The sequence below is a fragment of the Arachis stenosperma genome, chromosome 6 (genome assembly GCF_014773155.1).
Source record: "Arachis stenosperma cultivar V10309 chromosome 6, arast.V10309.gnm1.PFL2, whole genome shotgun sequence".
Classification (NCBI taxonomy): Eukaryota; Viridiplantae; Streptophyta; class Magnoliopsida; order Fabales; family Fabaceae; genus Arachis; species Arachis stenosperma.
Genome location: NC_080382.1, coordinates 102,442,711 through 102,459,598, shown reverse-complemented (window position 1 = coordinate 102,459,598; position 16,888 = coordinate 102,442,711). Strand labels below are relative to the sequence as shown.

General features: G+C 36.5%; 2 non-coding genes across 2 annotated transcripts; both read right to left on the bottom strand.

The window, feature by feature from the left end:
- Positions 1 to 753: 753 nt before the first annotated feature.
- LOC130937177 (small nucleolar RNA R71) lies at positions 754 to 861 on the bottom strand. The gene has a single exon (XR_009068406.1). It is a non-coding gene; the product is annotated as a small nucleolar RNA R71 (small nucleolar RNA).
- A 14,427-nt stretch (positions 862 to 15,288) lies between these two features.
- LOC130937130 (small nucleolar RNA R71) lies at positions 15,289 to 15,394 on the bottom strand. Its single transcript, XR_009068362.1, has one exon. It is a non-coding gene; the product is annotated as a small nucleolar RNA R71 (small nucleolar RNA).
- Positions 15,395 to 16,888: the final 1,494 nt, after the last annotated feature.

Sequence of the window (16,888 nt, the reverse complement as noted above, 5' to 3'; positions counted from 1 at the left end):
TTTCGAAAATTTCTTCCCCTCTTCTCATATCCTTCTATTTACGAACTAACACTCCTCCTCAATATAATGCACAATTCGAACTCCATCTTTCTTGATAAGTTCGAATTCTTCTACCTCCTCCTTCTATTTTTCTTTTCCTCTGACACCTCAAGGAATCTCTATACTGTGACATAGAGGATTCCATATTTTCTTGTTCTCTTCTCTTTCATATGAGCAGGAGCAAAGACAAAAGCATTTTTGTTGAGGCTGACCCTGAACCTGAAAGGACCTTGAAGCGAAAGCTAAGAGAAGCTAAAGCACAACTCTCTATAGAGGACCTAACAGAAATCTTCAAACAAGAAGAAGACATGGCAGCCGAAAACAACAACAATGCCAACAATGCAAAGGAAGGTGCTGGGTGACTTTACTGCATCTACTCCCGACTTCTATGGGAGAAGTACCTCTATCCCTGCCATTGGAGTAAACAACTTTGAGCTTAAGCCTCAATTAGTTTCTCTAATGCAATAGAATTGCAGGTTCCATGGACTTCCATTGGAAGATCCTCATCAGTTTTTAGCTGAATTCTTGCAAATCTGTGACACTGTCAAGACTAATGGGGTTGACCCTGAGGTCTACAGACTTATGCTATTCCCTTTTGCTGTAAGAGACAAAGCTAGGATTTGGTTGGACTCACAACATAAAGAAAGCCTGAACTCTTGAGAAAAGCTAGTCAATGCCTTCTTGGCAAAGTTCTTTTCACCTCAAAAATTGAGTAAGCTTAGAGTGGAAGTCCAAACCTTCAGACAGAAGGAAGGTGAATCCCTCTATGAAGCTTGGGAAAGATACAAACAATTAATCAGAAAGTGTCCTTCTGATATGCTTTCTGAATGGAGCGTCATAGGTATCTTCTATGATGGTCTGTCTGAACTGTCCAAGATGTCATTGGATAGCTCTGCTGGAGGATCTCTTCATCTGAAGAAGACGCCTACAGAAGCCCAAGAACTCATTGAAATGGTTGCAAATAACCAATTCATGTACACTTCTGAAAGGAATCTTGTGAACAATGGGACAAATCAGAAGAAAGGAGTTCTTGAGATTGATACTCTGAATGCCATATTGGCACAGAACAAAATATTGACTCAACAAGTCAATATAATTTCTCAAAGTCTGTCTGGAATGCAAGTTGCACCTGGCAGTACTAAGGATGCTTCATTTGAAGAAGAAACTTATGATCTTGAGAACCCTTCAATAGAAGAGGTGAATTACATGGGAGAACCCTATGGAAACACCTATAATCCTTCATGGAGAAATCATCCAAATCTCTCATGGAAGGATCAACAAAGACCTCAACAAGGTTTCAACAACAATAATGGTGGAAGAAACAGGTTTAGCAATGGCAAGCCTTTTCCATCATCTTCTCAGCAACAGACAGAGAATTCTAAGCAGAACCACTCTGACTTAGCAACCATGGTCTCTGATCTAATCAAAACCACTCAAAGTTTCATGACTGAAACAAGATCCTCCATTAGGAATTTGGAGGCACAAGTGGGACAGCTGAGCAAGAAAATTACTGAACTCCCTCCTAGTACTCTTCCAAGCAATACAGAAGAAAATCCGAAAGGAGAGTGCAAGGCCATCAACATGGCCGAATTTGGAGAGGAGGAAGAGGCAGTGATCGCCAATGAGGAAGACCTCAATAGAAGTCCACTGACCTCCAATGAGTTCCCTAATGAGGAACCATGGGAATCTGAGGCTCACACTGAGACCATAGAGATTCCATTGGATTTACTTCTGCCATTCATGAGCTCTGATGAGTATTCTTCCTTTGAAGAGGATGAAGATGTCACTGAAGAGCAAGTTGCTAAATACCTTGGAGCAATCATGAAGCTAAATGACAAGTTATTTGGTAATGAGACTTGGGAGAACGAACCTCCTTTGCTCACCAAAGAACTGGATGACTTGACTGGGCAGAAATTACCTCAAAAGAGATAGGACCTTGGGAAGTTCTCAGTACCTTGTACCATAGGCACCATGACCTTTAAGAAGGCTCTGTGTGACTTAGGGTCAAGCATAACTCTCATGCCTCTCTCTGTAATGGAGAAGCTAGGGATCTTTGAGGTACAAGCTGCAAGAATCTCACTAGAGATGGCAGATAATTCAAGAAAACAAGCTTATGGACTTGTAGAGGATGTTCTGGTAAAGGTTGAAGACCATTACATCCCTGCTGATTTTATAGTCCTAGAGACTGGGAAGTGCATGGATGAATCCATCATCCTTGGCAGACCCTTCCTAGCCACAGCAAAGGCTGTGATTGATGTTGACAGAGGAGAATTAATCATTCAAGTGAATGAAGAATCCTTTGTATTTAAGGCTCAAGGATATCCCTCTGTTACCATGGAGAGGAAGCATGAAGAGCTTCTCTCAAAACAGAGTCAAACAGAGCCCCCACATTCAAACTCTAAGTTTGGTGTTGGGAGGCCACAACCAACTTCTAAGTTTGGTGTTGAACCCCCACATTCAAACTCTAAGTTTGGTGTTGGGAGGTTCCAACATTGCTCTGAGTATCTGTGAGGCTCCATGAGAGTCCACTGTCAAGCTACTAACATTAAAGAAGCGCTTGTTGGGAGGCAACCCAATGTTATATTTATCTATCTTCTTTTGTTAATTTATGTTTTCTGTAGGTTGATGATCATGGGAAGTCACAAAATCAATTGAAAAAGCAAAAACAGAATGAAAAACAGAAAAAAAACAGCACACCCTGGAGGAAAATCCTGCTGGCGTTTAAACGCCAATAAGGGCAGCAAATGGGCATTTAACGCCCAGTCTGGCACCATTCTGGGCGTTTAACGCCAGAAAGGGGCACCAGACTGGCGTTAAACGCCAGGAAAGGGTAAGAAGCTGGCGTTAAATGCCAAAAATGGGCACCAGCCCGGCGTTTAACGCCAGAATTGGCATAGAGAGCATTTTTGCTCGCCACTTGGTGCAGGGATGAATTTTTCTTGACACCTCAGGATCTGTTGACCCCACAAGATCCCCATCTACCCCACCACTCTCTCTCTTCTTCACCCATTCACCAATCACCTCAACACCTCTTCCCCAAAAATCCCTCACCTATCAAATCCTACCATTCTCTTCACCACTCACATCCATCCTTCATAAAACCCTACCTACCTTACCATTCAAATTCAAACCACTTTCCCTCCCAAACTCACCCATAATGGCCGAACCATACACCCCTCTCCATTCCTATATAAACCCATCTTCACTCCTTCATTTTCACACAACCTAAACACTACTTCTCCCCCTTGGCCGAACCACAAAGCCACCTCCATCTCCTCTATTTCTTCTTCTTCTACTCTCTTCTTCCTTCTTTTGCTCGAGGACGAGCAAACCTTCTAAGTTTGGTGTGGTAAAAGCATTGTTTTTTATTTTTCCATAACCATTTATGGCACCTAAGGCCGGAGAAACCTCTAGAAGGAGGAAAGGGAAGGCAAAAGCCTCCTCTTCCGAGTCATGGGAGATGGAGAGATTCATCTCAAGGGTGCATCAAGACCACTTCTATGAAGTTGTGGCCATGAAGAAGGTGATCCCCGAGGTCCCTTTCAAACTCAAAAAGAGTGAATATCCGGAGATCCGACATGAGATCCGAAGAAAAGGTTGGGAAGTTCTTACCAACCCCATTCAACAAGTCAGAATCTTAATGGTTCAAGAGTTCTATGCCAATGCATGGATCACCAAGAACCATGATCAAAGTGTGAAACCGGACCCAAAGAATTGGCTTACAATGGTTTGGGGGAAATGCTTAGATTTTAGTCCGAAAAATGTAAGGTTAGCATTCAACTTGCCCATGATGCAAGGAGATGAACACCCTTACACTAGAAGGGTCAACTTTGATCAAAGGTTGGACCAAGTCCGCATAGACATTTGTGAAGAGGGCGCTCAATGGAAGAGAGATTCAAAAGGGAAGCCGGTTCAACTGAGAAGGCATGACCTCAAGCCCTTGGCTAGGGGATGGTTGGAGTTTATTCAACGCTCAATCATTCCCACTAGCAACCGGTCTGAAGTTACTATAGACCGGGCCATCATGATTCATAGCATCATGATTGGAGAGGAAGTAGAAGTTCATGAGGTTATAGCCCAAGAACTTTATAAGGTGGCGGACAAATCCTCTACCTTGGCAAGGTTAGCCTTTCCTCATCTCATATGTCACCTCTATTATTCAGTTAGAATTGACATAGAAGGAGACATCCTTATTGATGAGGACAAGCCCATCACTAAGAAAAGGATGAAGCAAACAAGAGATCCCACTCATCATGAAATCCCTGAGATGCCTCAAGGGATGCACTTTCCTCCACAAAACTATTGGGAGCAAATCTACACCTCCCTAGGAGAATTGAGTTCCAACATGGGACAACTAAGGGTGGAGCACCAAGAACATTCCATCCTCCTCCATGAAATTAGAGAAGATCAAAGAATCATGAGAGAGGAGCAACAAAGGCAAGGAAGAGACATTGAGGAGCTCAAGCACTCCATAAAATCTTCAAGAGGAAAAACAAGCCGCCATCACTAAGGTGGACCCGTTCTTTAATTTCCTTGTTCCTTATTTTCCTGTTTTTCAAATTTTTATGCTTATGTTTATCTATGTTTGTGTCTTATGATCATTAGTGTCTTAGTGTCTATGCCTTAAAGTTATGAATGTCCTATGAATCCATCACCTTTCTTAAATGAAAAATGTTCTTAATTGAAAAAGAGAAGAATTGCATGAATTTTGAATTTTATAACAGATTAATTATTTTGATGTGGTGGCAATACTTTTGACTTCTGAATGTATGCTTAAACAGTGCACATGTCTTTTGAATTTGTTGTTCATGAATGATTGGCTCTTGAAAGAATGATGAAAAAGGAGACATGTTACTGAGGATCTGAAAAATCATAAAAATGATTCTTGAAGCAAGAAAAAGCAGTGAATATTCAAAAAAAAATGAAAAAAAAGAAAGGGGAAAAAGAAAAGAAAAAAAAAAGAAATAATAAAAATAAAGTTGTGATCCAAGGCAAAAAGAGTGTGCTTAAGAACCCTGGACACCTCTAATTGGGGACTCGAGCAAAGCTGAGTCACAATCTGAAAAGGTTCACCCAGTTATGTGTCTGTGGCATGTATGTATCCGGTGGTAATACTGGAAGACAGAGTGCTTTGGGCCATGGCCAAGACTCATAAAGTAGCTGTGTTCAAGAATCATCATACTTAACTAGGAGAATCAATAACACTATCTGGATTCTAAGTTCCTATAGAAGCCAATCATTCTGAATTTCAAAGGATAGAGTGAGATGCCAAAACTGTTCAGAGGCAAAAAGCTAAAAGCCCCGCTCATCTAATTAATACTGATCTTCATAGATGTTTTTTGAATTCATGGCATAGTCTCCTCTTTTATCTTATTTGATTTTCAGTTGCTTGGGGACAAGCAACAATTTGAGTTTGGTGTTGTGATGAGCGGATAATTTATACGCTTTTTGGCATTGTTTTTAGTATGTTTTTAGTATGTTTTAGTTAGTTTTTACTATATTTTTATTAGTTTTTAGTTAAAATTCACTTTTCTGGACTTTACTATGAGTTTGTGTGTTTTTCTGTGATTTCAGGTACTTTCTGGCTGAAATTGAGGGACCTGAGCAAAAATCAGATTCAGAGGCTGAAAAGGACTGCAGATGCTGTTGGATTCTGACCTCCCTGCACTCGAAGTGGATTTTCTGGAGCTAAAAAATCCCAATTGGCGCGCACTCAATTGCGTTGGAAAGTAGACATCCTGGGCTTTCCAGCAATGTATAATAGTTCATACTTTGCTCGAGATTTGATGGCCCAAACTGGCGTTCCAAATCAGCTCAAAACTGCCCGGCGTTAAACGCCGGAACTGGCACAAGAATGGGAGTTAAACGCCCAAACTGGCACAAGAGCTGACGATTAACTTCAAGAAAAGTCTCTACATGAAAATGCTTCAATGCTCAGCCCAAACACAAACCAAGTGGGCCCGGAAGTGGATTTTTATGTCATTTACTCATCTTTGTAAACCCTAAGCTACTAGTATCTACAAATAGGACCTTTCACTATTGTATTTTTCATCTTTGGATCTTTGGATCATTTTAGATCTTCTGATCATCTTTGGACGTCTAGTTCATAGATTATTGGGGGCTGGCCTCACGGCCATGCCTAGACCTTGTACTTATGTATTTTCAATGGTGGAGTTTCTACACACCATAGATTAAGGTGTGGAGCTCTGCTGTACCTCGAGTATTAATGCAATTACTATTGTTCTTCTATTCAATTCAGCTTATTCTTGTTCTAAGATATTCATTTGCACCCAAGAACATGATGAATGTGATGATTATGTGACGCTCATCACCATTCTCACTTATGAACGAGTGCCTGACAACCACTTCTGTTCTACAAGCAAACATGGCTTGAATGTTTATCTCTTGGATCCCTTAATCGGAATCTTCGTGGTATAAGCTAGAATTGATGGCGGCATTCAAGAGAATCCGGAAGGTCTAAACCTTGTCTGTGGTATTCTGAGTAGGATTCAATGATTGAATGACTGTGACGAGCTTCAAACTCCTGAAGGCTGGGCGTTAGTGAAGACACAAAAGAATCAGTGGATTCTATTCCAACCTGATTGAGAACCGACAGATGATTAGCCGTGCTGTGACAGAGCGCGTTGAACATTTTCACTGAGAGGACGGGACTGTAGCCACTGACAACGGTGATGCCCAACATACAGCTTGCCATGGAAAGGAGTAAGAAGGATTGGATGAAGACAGTATGAAAGCAGAGAGACGGAAGGGACAAAGCATCTCCATACGCTTATCTGAAAATTCTCACCAATGAATTACATAAGTATCTCTATCTTTATTTTATGTTTTATTTATCTTTTAATCAATAATCCTCCATAACCATTTGAATCCGCCTGACTGAGATTTACAAGATGACCATAGCTTGCTTCATACCAACAATCTCCGTGGGATCGACCCTTACTCGCATAAGGTTTATTACTTGGATGACCCAGTGCACTTGCTGGTTAGTTGTGCGAAGTTGTGATAAAGAGTTGAGATTGCAATTGAGCGTACCATGTTGATGCGCGCCATTGATGATCACAATTTCGTGCACCAGGGCAATTTTGGGCCCTATTTTGACCTAGTTTACGGCCCAAAATAGCAGACTAGAGCCGGAGAACATGCAGAAACCGGGGGATAACAATTTATTCTACACAGTTTTAGTTTTTAGATCTAGTTTTTACTCCTCCTCTAGGTTTTCTCTTTAGACATTCATAGTTCTTAGAATTTTATCTTTCTACCACTTTTTGCATGGGGATACTGAGAAGAGTTATTACCTTATCAAGACTTCGTCACTCTAGTTCATTTTCTTTACTTGGCTTTACTCTTCCATATCCTTTGCTTTGTTGATTTTACCATTGGAATATTATTAGGATTATTTAATACAAGGATTACTTTTATTTTTAATTGATTATTTTGATTTTTATTTACAATGTCTTTCTTTAATTCCTTTTCATATGTTATGAATTTTACATTCACAATGAGCGAGTAGTTACCTATCTTGATGGGGAGTTGATTGAAAGGAACCCTTGAGTTGGAAAGCTTAAAGGAAAGATTATAATTGGGTTTATAATTGGCTTGTCCTCTATTCACTAATACCAATCCCTTTTTATTAAGTGGATTGCAACTTGTGAACGGACATAGCATTCTAATTTGTTTGACTTTCCCTTACCTAGTAAGAGATAACTAAATAGGATAACCTTTAATTATCAATTAATCTAGAGAGTTCCCCCAACTAATCAACTCCCAGTCAAGGCTTTTATTTACATTATTCCTCCTCTCCAATTTAATTCCCTGTTTACTCAACTCAAACCTTTTTGAAACATCTGATTAATAAAATAGCACACTTTTCTGCAACTCGTTGGGAGACGACCTGGGATTCATACTCCCAGTATTTTAAATTTAAATTTCTGTGACACCTTTCTAAATTGATAAGTGGATTTCTGGTGAGTTAAGAACTATACTTGCAACGTATATATATTTTAATAATTTTTAATTCACCAATTTCTGCTCTCATCAACCATTGACGCGTACGCTTGACTGATGCGTACGCGTGACATGCGCCACGTGCAGAAAACACAGAAAAATGCTGGGGGCAATTTTTGGGCTGTTTTGATCCAGTTTCCAGCCCAGAAAACACAGATTAGAAGCTGCAGAATAGACAAATCAAGTGATCCCCACCCATCAGCTGAAGACTTGTTAATTAATTCGAATTTAAATTCAAAATCTTATTTTTAGGAAAAGATATTATTTTAATTTTAGATAATTAGATTTTAAATTTATTAGGATTAGTTATAAAAAGGGATCTAATGCCATCAGATTGTAACTTGGTACATTTTGACAATCCTTATTTTCTCTCTGAACCATGAGCAACTAATCCTCCATTGTTAAGGTTAGGAGCTCTGTCTATTTGTATGGATTGATTCGTTTGATCTTTCTAATTTAATCCATGTTTTGATTTATATTTCAATAATTATTTTTGTTCTTTATTTTATGAATTTGGGTGGAATGGAAGTATGCCTCATATTCTAATTGAGTTCTTGTAAAACTTGGAAAAGCTCTTTACTTGAACAACAGCATAAAAACATACTATCTTGAATTTCTAATTGTTTGTATTTAACGGGATACGTGACATATAATCCCCTTATTTTTGGATAATTAGGATTCTTGTGGCATATAAACTGGAATTTGATCATCACCTTCTAATTGGAATTAATTGACTAAGGAATTGGCAGTTAATGAATTTTAGAGGAAACTAGGAAGGTCTAAGGAATTAGGGTCTAGTCACATATAGTTTCCCATGAATTAAATCTTGCATGATTAAAATAGTTAGTAAGAAAAATCAATCCATAAAAATAGATAACTCTGAAACCTTAACTGTTTCTCTAATATTTTATTTTCAACTTATTTACTTACATACCTGCGTTATGATATTTTTGAATTTAAACCTTTTGAATATCTCATAACCCTTTTCTGCTTGCCTAACTAAGCCAATCAATCAATCATTGTTGCTTGCCAGTTAGTTTGTGGGTTGTAAAAATACTGCACCACATGTCCTCATGCCAATCACAATCAAAGGAGAAGGATAAAGGGGGAAAGCAATTTATTCAATACAACTAACTACATGCATGCAACTCCACTAAATGCTATCTATCTATATGTACAATATAATTTCCTATGGGGTTTGGCACAAAACAAGCAAGAGATTCCAATCAATCCAAAACAAGCTTTAGGACCAAAGCAAAGAGTCAATACACTATGATCAAAGTCCAAAGAATTGAATTGAGATTTTCAAAACTAACCAACAAACAACTTGCAAGAAGATATAATATAAGGCACAAGAACATAGAATTGAGCGATCGAACCCCTCACCGGATGTGTATTCACTCTATTCGCTCAGTGTTTAGGGTTTAATAACTCAATTCTCCTTTAATTAAGCTTCTCAAAGATTTGCAAGTCATCTAACAATAAACAATTATTTAGTGCATACATATAAATATCAAGAGGACTTATCCATGGGCTGTAATGGGGCTAGGGTCAAGGTAGGATGCATATGGTCAAGTGGGCTATATTTTGAATCTTTGATTAACTTAAACTTCCCACCTAACCTATGACAACCTATACAATTCAAAGCTAACCTAACTACCCATTCTCCACTTTTTCACACACTCATGTATTCTCTTTTTGATCACCATACACAAGCATTGATTCTTATTGAACTTCACTTTGGGGCATTTTGTCCCCCTTTTTATTACTTTTTTTTTCTTTTTTTTTTCTCTTTTTTTTTCAATTGAACTAAAATATATAAAAGAACATCAATGCATCTGGTTTAACATTCAGTGCAAGAGTATGTACCCAATTCCCAATATTTTGACAAAAATATAAAAACGCTCTTTTATCCCAACCAATGTTCCCAAACTTCCCAAACTTGAATGATAAACACACTCACTAGCCTAAGTGATGAGCGGATAATTTATACACTTTTTGGCATTGTTTTTAGTATGCTTTTAGTATGTTTTAGTTAGTTTTTATTATATTTTTATTAGTTTTTATTTAAAATTCACTTTTCTGGACTTTACTATGAGTTTGTGTGTTTTTCTGTGATTTCAGGTATTTTCTGGCTGAAATTGAGGGACCTGAGCAAAAATCTGATTCAGAGGCTGAAAAGAGCTGCAGATGCTGTTGGATTCTGACCTCCCTTCACTCAAAGTGGATTTTCTGGAGCTACAGAAGCCCAATTGGAGCGCTCTCAATTGCGTTAAAAAGTAGACATTCAGGGATTTCCAGCAATATATAATAGTCCATACTTTTCTCGAGATTTGATGGCCCAAACAGGCATTCCAGGTCAGCTTCAGAATTCCCGGCGTTAAACGCCGGAACTGGCACAAAAGTGGGAGTTAAACGCCCAAACTGGCACAAAAGCTGGCGTTTAACTCCGAGAAAAGTCTCTACACATGGAATCTTCAATGCTCAGCCCAAGCACACACCAAGTGGGCCCGGAAGTGGATTTTTACATCATTTACTCATTTCTATAAACCCTAGGCTACTAGTTCTCTATAAATAGAACCTTTTACTATTGTATCTGGGGATCACTTTAGATCTTCGGATCATCTTTGGACGTCTAGTTCTCTATAAAAAATTCTCCTCTTTCTCCATGTATTTTTTATTACCTCACTAACATCTTTACCAAGCTTACTAAGGAAAAAATTTATGCCTCTAATTTGACTAAAAACTGATGACCCTGATATTAGATCAGGCACAACTCTTGATTCTTTAGTCCCATCGAAAGACCTTACATCATTTTGATATTTATTATTAGACTTCAAGAGGCGTCGAAAAACCATGTAGCAATAATTTTGACTTTTTGTGAGCTTTATAGAATGAGTGTTTATATTGCAAGAAGGGCAAGCAAATTCAGCATAAGTACACCAACTAGATAAGTTACCATATGCTGGAAAATCATTTATTGTCCACATGAGCGCTGCTTTCATATTAAATATCTTCTTATCAAAGGCATCATAGGTTTCCACACCAACATCCCATAATTCCTTTAACTCTTCTATCAAAGATTGCAAGAAAACATCAATATTATTTTCAGACGCTGTTGGTCCAAAAATGAGTAACGACAAAATAAAAAACTCTTGCTTCATGCATAGCCATGGTAGAATGTTATATGGCATTAAAATCACTGGCCATGTGCTATGTTTACTTTGCATTTTACTATATGGATTAAATCCATCAGCAGCTAATCTTAAACGAACATTGCAAGATCTTTAGAAAATTCTTTATGAGAATTGTCAAAACTTTTTCACACTTCAAAATCTGTAGGATGTTACAAATTTCCATCTTTATTGCATTCATCATGATTCCATTTCATCAATTTAGAAGTTTTTGAAGACATAAACAGTCTCTGCAACCTTGGCTTAAGGGGGAAAATACCTTAGAACTTTAGCAGGAATTATTTTTTTTACTATTTCTCCACCTAGAAGCTCCACAAATTAAGAATTCGTTAATGTTCTTTTTAGCCAATTCATTCCTAAAAAGCATACGATCGTTGGGACAAGCATGGATCATTTCATACTTAAAGCGCAATCCCTTAACCATCTTTTTAGTATTATAATAAGAACTAGGTAACTTCTCACAATCGATAATACTTCCTTTTATAATCCTAGCAATGCATTAAAAGACTCATTGCTCTATAATTGCTTTAGATGGTAAAGTTGCAATAGAAAAGAAAGCTTGCTGAATTTTTTGCATCCAAGATATAATTCTTCATCTACATCTTTTAATAACTTGTCAAACATTTCCACTTCTAGATGAAATTCATTTCTTGATGCATGTTTGGCTCCTCATCACTACTTTCTAAAAGTTCATTATCTATGCTCTGGGTAAAGCCATTATAAAAATCCTCTATCATTCCTAGCATATCATCACCCCTAAAAGTTTCTTTTATACAATTAGTTTCTCCAATAGAAGTAGGTGAGTTTAATAATTTTCCATGATAAAACCAAGTGTCATATGATGACATAATACCATTAACCATAAGGTGATCAAAAGTCATTGTCTGATCCATTAAATAGTGTAACACACATTTTTTACAGGGACAAGCAATTGATTCTCCATTACTATGACGAAAGACATGGTCTAAAAACTTCTCTAATCCCTCTAGATACTCTTCACTAATTCTATCACATTGTATCCATCTTCTATTTCTAGAATTGTCCATGATCCTTCTATAGATATTTTATATCCTAATTAAAATGAATAAATTAAAAATATATAAGCATCAGACATCAAAGACTAGAAAATAAGGTAACCAATTCTAACATAGGTAAATAAAAAATTAGTTAGCTATCAACCTTAAAATTGGCAAAAATCTGAATTATGACTGCTCAGCTTTGGCATAAGCTATAGGTATAATAGCTGATTTTTCTTTTTAATTAAGCTGGGAATTTCTTCTCATTTTTTTTCTTTTTCTTTTGCTCTTCAATCTACAAATAATTAAATCAAGCAAGTTAAGACATGATTAAATAAGAAAATAGATTCAAGACTCAGCACAAACACTTCAACTTTATAGGAAGAAAAATTAATTAAATAAGGACACAGTAATTAGCATTTTACAAATAAGTCTATGCTGAACAAATACTGAGCAACAATGTCTAAAAAGAATGTTGGCTTCCTAGAAAATATTGCCAAAGGGACGATGCTATTGATGGGACCTTAGCAAGTAATTCTGCATGCAAATGGTGGGATCTTAGCTATAATTTCATATTCTTTCTATTCTTGAGTCCCCCATGCCTCATGCATGGTCCAATACTTTTATTTAAAGAAGTAAAATTTTAACTGAATAATTAATTCATATAAATATATAAAAATGAAAGAAAAATATGTATAATGAGTCTTACATATAAAAAACAGCAATAGTAGAGGATTAACACTTTTAACAAAAATAAATAAAAAATTGACTAATATTAATTTAAATATAAGATTAAAAAATTTTTATTCGGCATCATTATCATATATAGTTTGTTTTTTCCTATTTTCTAACAATCTCATGTATAATGACTAACACTGGTTATTTACATAACATTTAAGTATTAAAGTAAGTCATAACTATTACTACTCCTCTGTGGCTTTACATAACTTGTGTATAGACTAATAAGACCAAGGAGTTATGCATAGGAGAAATGGTTGTGTGAGCATAGTAGAGTAGTAGACCAACTTAAATATTTTTCAAGGTCTTTTTTATAGAATGCATGTCTTTAAGGAACAATACAGTTATTGCCTATACAATTTCACATACATAAGTTCTTACCTTCAACAATGTACTTGGTGAGGATGGGCCATGAGATATTGGTCTTGAATTTCTTCCATCAAGCTCATAGAGTTCACCTGCATATGAAACAATTATACATAAATCAATAAACTAAAATGCAGAAAAATGCATCAATCAACACTTGACAACGTAACATAAATTAATTGTAATAATAACAGAATAAGCTATAAACTTTTGATAAAGTAACATGATAAACTTTTGATAAAGTAACATAAATTAATGTGTGGAATTTCTGCCTCTTATCTTTTTTTTTTTCTTTATCCTTTATAATTTTACATGGGCCACTTATGGCTTAATCCAAACATTAAAATGCTGCACTCATGTATTCCTCACTATTAATTCTATTTATCTTACAGAAAAGTCAATTATTTTTATTTATAATTGTTTAAGTATCATAACTTGGCACTTTGCCAAAGAATAGTAAAGTAACATAACTCAAGGTGTAAATTAATGGAATTTATTAGTCAACATGAGATGAAATATTATATATCACCTAAAAAGATATGATCATGTCTCTTAATTGAAGAAAGAATAAAACTAAGATGCAGATGTTAAAAGGCAATGTTCAAAAACTGCAACTACAAAATTAGAATCTTGCTCAATCAAACACACACATGCTAGTGTTACATTTTACATCTTATACATTCATGTTAAGAGGATGTGTTTTATCCAAGGCTTCAACAGCATAATCAATTATCTACACAAATTGGCAAAATCAACAATATTCATATTTAAAAATAAAGAATCAACAACAATGACTTAACCAAACACTTGGCAACCCTGAAAAAGTAAAAACACATCAAAGAAATGACAGTGTGGAATGAACACATTAAAACTAAGAAAAATCCGTTAGATTCCTAACCTAAAACACTCAAACCAAGCTTGTAAGCTAAAAACACAGATCTAAAGGCACATTAATCAGGCATCGTCCAAATTGTAGATTCCTTTGTCATCTCACATCTTAAATTGAAAATAAAAATAAACCAAACGACAGTTCAATTGATGATACATAGCTTCAGTTGCACGAACAAGAATTAGTATTAATAGCAGAAAACTAAATTGGAAGCTTAAGAACTGGAACCGCAAGATCTAAAATAGTGAAAATAATGAGTAATGCAAACGCGAAGATCTAACTTATAAGAGAATGAAATGAAGGAGTTGTAAGAGAGAGCATAGTAGACCGAAACTGTGAACAAGTCGACTCGGCGATACCTGAAGGAGCAGATCAGAGTCAAAGAGCGAGTTCGTGAGGCCTAAAGAAAAACCCAGAGAAAAAGATAGAAAGTGAGAGGTATGAGCCTTTGCTTGATCTGAACTGCGGTGGCGAGGGCGGCAGTGACGGCTATGGCTAGCTTCGGCGGTAAGCTTAGGCTCTCTCTTCTTTGAGACCTAGCTTTAATTTCTCTGAATCTCTTGTTTCTTTGGTTTAGATAAAAAAAATATTTTAATACCAATAATATTAGCCATAATTCTATGGCCATTAAAAATATTTTATTAAAAAGGTAGTGATAGTAATAATAATAATTGTCATTACAATATAATTTTAATAAGAATAATACTGACCATAATTTTATGGCCACTAAAAATTTTTTTACTAAAAAATATTTTTTGTATTTATTAATGGCAATAATAAAAATTGTCATCATAATATATAGTAATAATGGCAAATATATAATTGCCACAAAAAGATAACTTGAATTAAGAAATTAGTGGCTATTATGTTATTGCCACTAAAAGTTTGTCGCTAAAACATATTTTTCTTGTTGTGATAGGGCCAAACAGTGACTCCAATCTCATCCCTTAGAGACTATAGCAACCTGGATGACATGGTAAACAAGTTCCTAACAAAGTACTTCTCCCCTCAAAAGCTAGTAAAATTGAGGAATGACATTCACACATTCACTCATAAGGAGGGAGACTCCCTTTATAAAGCATGGAAAGATACAAGGAGATGCTTAGAAAATGCCCTCATCATGCATTCTATGAGTGGCTATAACTCCAAACATTCTATGATGGATTATCTCAAACCTGTAGGACCTTAATTGATTTCTCAGTTGGAGGATCTTTGCACCAGAAGACGCCCGAAGAGGCTTTGGAGCTGATTGAGACAGTGGCTAAAAACTACTACATGTATGGCACTAAGAGGATAGTAAAGCTAGATACTTTGGATACTCTACTGGCACAAAATAAAACCATGGCTCAACAACTCACCTCACTTACTAGACAAATAGGCAACATGCAAGTCTCAGTAGTGAGGACACAAGTTGCAACATGCAACTTATGTGGAGGAGACCATCAAGATAAAGATTGTGAATTGTTCAAGGAAGAGCATCCCTCTCGGGAGCAAGTGCACTACATGAAAAAATTTTCAAGAAATCCACAAAATGACCCTTACTCAAAGACATACAAACTAGGTTAGAGGACCATCCAAATTTTGGGTAGAAAGATCAAGGACAAAGAAATTTTAACACTATATATCAACAAGGGTCATCTTCAACACAACCACAAAATTTCCAGAAGCCTTCTATGGACAATACATTGGAGAATTTTTACAAGAAATTCATACAACAAACCAAGGAATTTATAATGGAGACAAGGGCTAATTTCAAGAATCAAGAAGCCTCTATAAGAAACTTAGAAGTGCAAGTTGGCCAGATCGCCAGCCAATTGGCAGAGAAGCCTCTACACTCCCTTTCTAGTGACACAATTTCAAATTCTAGGGAGGAGTGTAAGGTTATCAATCTGAGAAGTGGCAAAGTGGTTAGCCAAGAAGGAAGAAAATGCAAGGGAGAAGAAGAACCATCAGAAGAGAAAAATAAACAAATACAAGAGGTCCACATTCTACAACCCCAAGCTCTAAGGGAAGTCACAAGGGAAAGAACGTATGCCCCTAAAATTTTCTTTTCACAAAGATTACAAAAGGAGACTTAACAGCAATAATACTCCAAGTTTTTAGAAATTTTTAAGAAGTTACAAATCAATATTCCATTTGCAGAGGCCTTGGAGCAAATACCTCTTTATGCAAAATTCATGAAGGATTTGTTAACCAAGAAGAGAACCCTTAAAGAAGATGAAACTGTGATCCTCACCAAAGAATGCATTGCCATTATTCAAAGAAAATTGCCTCCAGGGAGTTTTTAAATCCCATGCACTATAGGAGACACCGCAATTGGGAAAGAATTATGTGATCTAGGACCAAGCATTAACTTAATACTACTGTCCATTATGAAGAAAATGCAAAAAGAAGAAGTCAAACCCACACGAATTTCTCTTCAACTAGCGGATAGATCAATAAAGCTCCCTCATGGAGTGGTGAAAAACTTGCTAGTTAAAGTCGGAAAGTTTATATTCCCTGTGAATTTTGTGGTTCTTGATATGGAAGAAAATGATGATGCTTCTATTATTTTAAGAAGGCCTTTCCAAACCACTGGTCATGCACTCATAGATGTTCAAAAGGGAGAATTAAAATTAAGA